The following is an 8263-nucleotide window of genomic DNA, read 5'->3' on the forward strand; positions in this document are numbered from 1 at the left end:
ATATATATTATTTCAATTCAACTACTCTAGCTGAATTTCGGTTAAATTTCTAAATTTTTTAACCTTTATACTGATTTTATTTTCGGAACTTTGGATATTTGTTCCTTGACTTAATTATTTCAATTCTTTCTTAATTAAGCGATGCTGTATGGATAAAACTATTATGCTTGTGAAGACTAGAGTTATGAGATTTATCGTTTTCATATTTTTTTGTTGTAGCTTGTAACTGTGGAAAGTGTCCTTGTAATATTTGTTCGTTGAAGAACAAGTGAGATTGTGGATTTAATAAATAGTGCAGCATTTTCCATACGTTTCAACGATGTTAAATTTTATAACTTTTTAAAATCGTTTTTTTAGGTAGTTTTAGATAATGGTTTTTTACAGTGTTATATTTGAATTTAATTTCTCATTATTTTATAGCAACAAACTAAAATTGTTCTCTTTGACTATTTTAAAGAACGGTATTATAATTATTATTATGATTTATTTTTAAGCAACAGTTTTTTAATGTTATTTAAATAATTTACAAAAGAAACGCATAAAAAACGTTACCAAAATGCTACTACACTTTAAAATCGTTCAATTAAATGGCCTTAGACAACAATTTTTACAGTGTTGTTGTTAAAGTTTAATTTTTTATTATATTATAACAACAAAATAAAATTATTCTCTTTGACTATTTTAAAGAACGATTTTATAACCGTTACGATTTTTTTTATCAAGCAACGATTTTCTAAAATTTCAGCAACTTTCCTTCAGAATAAAATACAAAGCTGATCTTTTTCCCTCCCTCTACTAATAGCCCCCACATGTGCACTAAAAGTAACGACGACACACGGCGATGTCTGGAAGGGTGAATGTGTCTGTCGAAGTAATCAAATGGTGTGTACACGTGACTCATTAAATAATTTAGCTATAATTGTGACTAGCTTTTGAACTTTCAAGTGTATTTTTGTCTGTTCTTCTTAAAAAATAAATTATTAAACTCAAATTAAAAAAATATTTTAATTATCCTTTTCAATTATTTTATTTGAAAAATTATCCTTTTAGGTAAAATAGAATATAACTAACCTTAACTGAAAAAAATTAATTCTAGTTTAAATAGAATTAGATTCCTTCGAATTTTGGATGTCAATTTTATAAAGTCTCTTATAGATTTAAGTAATAAAAATATAATTTATGGGAGAAGATTCTTTTTATGATTCAGAATCATTTATTATAAACCGTAATAAAATTGTATTAGAAAATAAGAAAAATAGAATCTAACCTAATCACTATCTCTAGATTTGTTTTTTCGCCGTTGAATTAATAAAACAGTGTGCTAAAAGGGTTATAAAATCCACCATCTTAGTCCCTAAAATTTTATCACTATTAGATCAAAAAATAAACCCAAATCACGTTTGTAATCAAAATATATCTTAGCCATTTCTTACGATTTGTATCATTGTACGAATTATCACAAGATACTTTAATCTTATTGAATTTCTTTCATGGCGTGAATTCATGAGTTTGATATTTTTTCAAGGTTTTTAAAGGATATTTTTTATCCTTATTAATTTATTCATATAAAAATATATTAGGTGATTCATTCCATATAATTTTTTGTAGAATTTAACTTAATCACTATTCCTGTTTTTATTTTTTTGTCGCTAAATTATTAAATTAGTGTACCAAAAAGGTTTTAAAATCCACCATTTTTGCTTATAAAATTTTATCACTGTTAGGTCAAAAAATTTAAACTAAAATCACGTTTACAATCAAAATATATCTTAAGCATTTCTTACGATTTGTATCATTATACGAATTTTTACAAGGTACTTTAATTATTTGTTAAATTTGTTATCACTTTTGTAACAAGTTTCTATTTTTTATAAAAAAAAAATTTGTTACAAAATATTACTTTGTATTGTAACAGTTTCATTTTTTGTTACAAAAATCTGTTGTAACGAGACATATTGCAACAGGTCTTTTTTGTTACAAATTCTTTCTGCTTGAAATTTCGGTTTTTTGTAATAATTTTTTTTGTTACAAATATTATTTTTTCTTATAGTGAGCATAGCCCCACGTGTGCACTAAAAGTAACGACGACACACGCCGATGTCTGGAAGGGTGAATGTGTAACACCCTAACTTTTAGCACGTCATGATCGTACTAAAAGTAAGGCGATACAGACCCAATTTCCTTTATTATAAATTTACTATTGAGCCCTTACGTCGATATCGCGTTTCAGTTTTTGAGAAAATACCAAAAAATATTTTATTAATTAAAATTACATTACAAAGATCTTCAAATAATAATAATCACACAATTATTAATAATAATAAGTACTATACAAATAAATTCAATATAAAATTCGAAAACAATACCTATCCCTCTGGATAAAATAAAACTTAAAGCAACAAGAGCGAAGGAACTCTATAAAAATAACAGGAATCACAAGTAAATCTACTATTCGTTCGCAGCTTCATATTGAATCTTCGAGCCTGTCACTGAAAGGATAGAAGATTTTGGGGTGAGAACAAACCACACATTCTCAGTAGGGAATGTGAATGCCAAAAGAGTAATGAAATAAATTGCAAATAATTAACTTTACTCAATAAAACTATATTTTTATCAAACCTTTTGAAAATACGTTTACTATTACTTTAAATAATTAATTACCTTCTTTAAATTTCGAACTTAAGACAAATCTCAAATACAACCTCAATACTTAGTCACCTCAATACACAAACTAATAGCACAAGAAACAGAACAACACACAAAAAATAGCAATAAGACAAACAGCACAATCACAGAGAGACAAGATAAGCAAACACAATCAAATGCAAATGTACAAACAATGATGATGCATGTCTAGTCCTATCACAGGTAATGAGCTCATTTGTCGATTTCGACCCGCACCCGACGCAATCCGACTCGCAAGTCAAATAAGGCATTCCAGCGGCATAACTTCTGCAAGTTTCTACTTCTTGCAGGCGCTGATTCTCCAACTGAAGTATGCCAAACATGACCTCTGCAAGTACTTGCAGGCACTGATTCTCCAGCTGAAGCATGTGCCAGTTTCTCCTAGAAGCCATTCCATACACACGGGCGTCCCCGCACAATCATTCACATATAAAGGCCACATCTTAACATTTTTCCATTGGCACCATAACCATTTACTTTCCATCACCCTCTCGTGACCTTTTAAACATTTCATAATCACACGTGCCATGTTCTTTTCTCATTCTTTCTTCTTCTTAACAAACCGAATTCATATCATAACTTAAAATAAAATCTCTTCTCAAAAGAATGAATTTAAAAGATTATACTTTTTTTAATAAATCGGATTGAAAATAACTTTTTCCGTAACAATTCAAAATCAAACAATATTCATAAATCAAATTGGCTTCTAAATAACGCCTTAAACAAAGTCTTGGAGTTTTATAAAAATTTTGGCAGCATTTTCTTTAAAATTAGGACTATGACACCCTTTCAGGTTCTAACCAAACCATTTCTAATTCTCAGAAAATATTTTTGATAATTCAAACGAATCAAATTCAGTACTAAAAACCTATTTTCAATTCTCACAGATTACTTCCGATAAACCAGCAGGTCAAGTCCAATATCCAAAACATTTATAAATCTGAAAATCCAACTAGTTCCAATGTGAAAATATTTTCTAATCTCAATTTATTACTAATAAAACGAATTTTCAATACAAAATCTGTTTCTCAATATGAGTAAATATGTAAATAAATTATTTTCCACTATAAAATCATGTTTCAAAATAAATTTATAAATCAGATTTTCGAAATAAAACCACTTTTTTGGTTACTTTTACATAAAATTGGCCAGAATCTCCTTTTAAAAATTGGACTTCACCACTCATGCGGGCTCCCTCAAATTCATCACTTTCCAAACCAAACTCAAATCCAACTCCATTCAATAATTATCAATACAACAATTTTTCAATAATTAACTCATCATTCAGTCATTCCAAGCAATTATAAATTATTTGCAAATATCCACTTGACTTTCGTAGCATTCATAATTTAAAACAGTTAATTTCAAAATAAATCTTCTACCTCCGTATGAAATCAAAGTCAATAAAGATTTCGTAAAAGTTTTTTGATCGAGCTGCTGAAGAAGAAAACGTCAGAAATTGTCTGTGCCTTCTAGAACTCCAATTGACCGGACTCAAAGAGAAGAAGAATTTCGTCATCGGTAACTTCTACCGAACAAAAGTAGCACCAACATATAGAAGAGAAAGATACGAACACTTTTATTGGATTAGATTTTTTATTAGAGTTACGAATAAAAAAAATTAAAGTTGAAAGTCACGGTTCCATAGAAGTTTCTTGGTTGCTCTCTCTCGGTCCTTTCTTTTCTTTTTCTTGTATGATTCGGTGATGAGGGAAGAGAAAATGAAGAAGATTAAGACTGATGGTGATGATTAGCTTTTATAAGGTAGGCTAGATGTCATAAGAAGATGGATATATATTATATACATATGTCATTATCATACATATTCGGGATATTATATCCCACTTACTTTACAAAAATTTTTGTTCTCAAAAATTCATGCAAAACGAAAGATATTTCATACCACTTAACTTTTTAAACACATTTAAAGAAGAAGCAAAATATCTCAGCATATATAAATATATACAACTTTTAAATACTTTGATGGTCATATGACATAAAAAAGGAAGAAATGTGGTTGCAAAGTAAAAGTAACAAGGTAGATTCGATGCAAAAGATAACATGGTTCAATCATGTGATGGTAAGACAAGATAACGAAATGTTATAAAAGATGCATGGGGTTAAAATGACGTGCTTAACGTCCACACACTAATCTAATCTCACACCAACTTCAGGGCTTCAATTCCAAACTTCAACCTGAAGTATATTCGCCACTCCAAAATGTACTTTAACAAGTAGACTATTCGTGAATTTTCTCAACCTCATCAAACACTTCGCAACCCAATATTGGTCACAAATATATATTCCGTAAACTTCTCCACAGGGCTCAAAACCCTAAAACATCTTATGAAGTCACATGCTTACAAGCTCTACCTTTCGTGTTCATGAAACTCATTGTAAAGAGCTAACACACCACTTGCTATGTATAACGGGTCGCACGTGACATCAAACAAATCTCAAGTCACTAAAAAGATACAAGACCTTAGAGAAAGAACAGGCAACCAGACAAGGTTTACAAGGATTTCAACGATTCACTTTGATGCATTAAACAAGTCCAAAATTACATCAAAGAATATACGAGTCAAGAAGAGGAGTTTAAATAACACAAGGCAGATAGCTAAGAAGTTTAAGAGGACATATGCAATTAGGATCAAATGAGAAAGCATATGAACAAGGAACAAGGTTGAAAAATAATTAGTTAACTTTTCAAGAAAGAAATCTTGAATAAGAAACTCTCGGCAAACCATGAAAGAATAGATTCGTAACTGAGTAGAATCAAGAAATTAACTCCTAACGTTTCCAAAACCCACGATTCACGTTACCTATTACTTCTATCTCGTCTATGATAATCCATTAGTGTTTCCATATACATGAATCATTAGTATTAAGTTGGCCAGACCTAATACATTGAGAGATGTAATGGTTGACTAACAGCATTAATCAATAGACAATCATGCATTTGAAACTCAAACTCTTGTCAGTGGGACAAGTCTTACTGCATGACAGACACTCATGGTATGCAGTAAAGTATAGCCAGTCCATTTCCAAGGCTCTAACAGGACAAACTGCTCTGATACCATAATGAAACACCCTAACTTTTAGCACGTCATGATCGTACCAAAAGTAAGGCGATACAGACCCAATTTCCTTTATTATAAATTTACTATTGAGCCCTTACGTCGATATCACGTTTCAGTTTTCGAGAAAATACCAACAAATTATTTTATTAATTAAAATTACATATCAAAGATTTTCAAATAATAATAATCACACAATTATTAATAATAATAAGTGCTATACAAATAAATTCAATATAAAACTCGAAAACAATACCTATCCCTCTAGATAAAATAAAACTTAAAGCAACAAGAGCGAAGGAACTCTATAAAAATAATAGGAATCACAAGTAAATCTACTATTCGTTCGCAGCTTCATATTGATTCTTTGAGCCTGTCACTGAAAGGGTGGAAGATTTTGGGGTGAGAACAAACCACACGTTCTCAGTAGGGAATGAAAATGCCGAAAGAGTAATGAAATAAATTGCAAATAATTAACTTTACTCAATAAAACTATATTTTTATCAAACCTTTTGAAAATACATTTACTATTACTTTAAATAATTAGTTACCTTCTATAAATTCCAAACTTAAGACAAATCTCAATTACAACCTCAATATTTAGTCACCTCAATACACAAACTAATAGCACAAGAAACAGATCAACACACAAACAAATAGCAATAAGACAAACAGCACAATCACAGAGAGACAAGATAAGCAAACACAATCAAATACAAATGTACAAACAATGATGATGCATGTCTAGTCCTATCGCAGGTAATGAGCTCATTTATCGGTTTCAACCCGCACCCGACGCAATCTGACTCGCAAGTCAGATAAGGCATTCCAGCGGCATAACCTCTGCAAGTTTCTACTTCTTGCAGGCGCTGATTCTCCAGCTGAAGTATGCCGAACATGACCTCTGCAAGTACTTGCAGGCGCTGATTCTCCAACTGAAGCATGTGCCAGTTTCTCCTAGAAGCCATTCCATACACACGGGCGTCCCCGCACAATCATTCACATATAAAGCCCACAGCTTAATATTTTCCCATCGGCACCATAACCATTTACTTTCCATCACCCACTCGTGACCTTTTAAATATTTCATAATCACACGTTCCATGTTCTTTTCTCATTCTTTCTTCTTCTTAACAAACCGAATTCATATAATAACTTAAAACAAAATCTCTTCTAAAAAGAATGAATTTAAAAGATTATACTTTTTTTAATAAATCAGATTGAAAATAACTTTTTCCGTAACAATTCAAAATCAAACAATATTCATAAATCAGATTGGCTTTTAAATAACGCCTTAAACAAAGTCTTGGAGTTTTATAAAAATTTTGGCAGCATTTTTTTTAAAATTAGGACTATGACACCCTTTCAGGTTCCAACCAAACCATTTCTAATTCTCAAAAAATATTTTTGATAATTCAAACGAATCAAATTCAATAATAGAAATCTATTTTCAATTCTCACAGATTACTTCCAATAAACCAGCAGGTCAAGTCTAATATCCAAAACATTTATAAATCTAAATATCCAACTAGTTCCAATGTGAAAATATTTTCTAATCTCAATTTATTACTAATAAAATAAATTTTCAATACAAAATCCGTTTCTCAATATGAGTAAATATGTAAATAAAATATTTTTCACTATAAAATCATGTTTCAAAATAAATTTATAAATCAGATTTTCGAAATAAAATCATGTTTTCGGTTACTTTTACATAAAATTGGGCAGAATCTCCTCTTAAAAATTGGACTTCACCACCCATGCGGGCTCCCTCAAATTCATCACTTTCCAAATCAAACTCAAATCCAACTCCATTCAACAATTATCAATACGACAATTTTTTCAATAATTAACTCATCATTCAGTCATTCCAAGCAATTATAAATTATTTGCAAATATCCACTAGACTTCCGTGGCATTCATAATTTAAAATAGTTAATTTCAAAATAAACCCCCTACCTCCGTACGAAATCAAAGTCAATAAAGATTCCGTAAAAGCTTTTTGATCAAGCTGCTGAAGAAGAAAACGTCAGAAATTGCCTGTGCCTCCTAGAATTCCAATTGACCGGATTCAAAGGGAAGAGGAATTACGTCACCGTCAACTTCTACCGGACAAAAGTAGCACCAACATATAGAAAAGAAAGATACAAATACTTTTATCGGATTAGATTTTTTATTAGAGTTACGGATCACAAAAAAATTAGAGTTGAAAGTCACGATTCCATAGAAGTTTCTTGGTTGCTCTCTCTCGGTCATTTCTTTTCTTTTTCTTGTATGATTCGGTGATGAGGGAAGAAAAAATGGAAAAGATTAAGACTGATGATGATGATTAGCTTTTATAAGATAGACTAGATGTCATAAGAAAATGGATATATATACATATGTTACTACCATACATATATATGCTTTCATATTGTGAATGAATCCACGTAAAACGTAGATTCTATATATATATATATAAAACGTGGATTCATTCACAATACGAAAGCAAAATAAAAATG

The sequence above is a fragment of the Arachis ipaensis genome, chromosome B04, assembly GCF_000816755.2.
Source record: "Arachis ipaensis cultivar K30076 chromosome B04, Araip1.1, whole genome shotgun sequence".
NCBI classification, from domain to species: domain Eukaryota; kingdom Viridiplantae; phylum Streptophyta; class Magnoliopsida; order Fabales; family Fabaceae; genus Arachis; species Arachis ipaensis.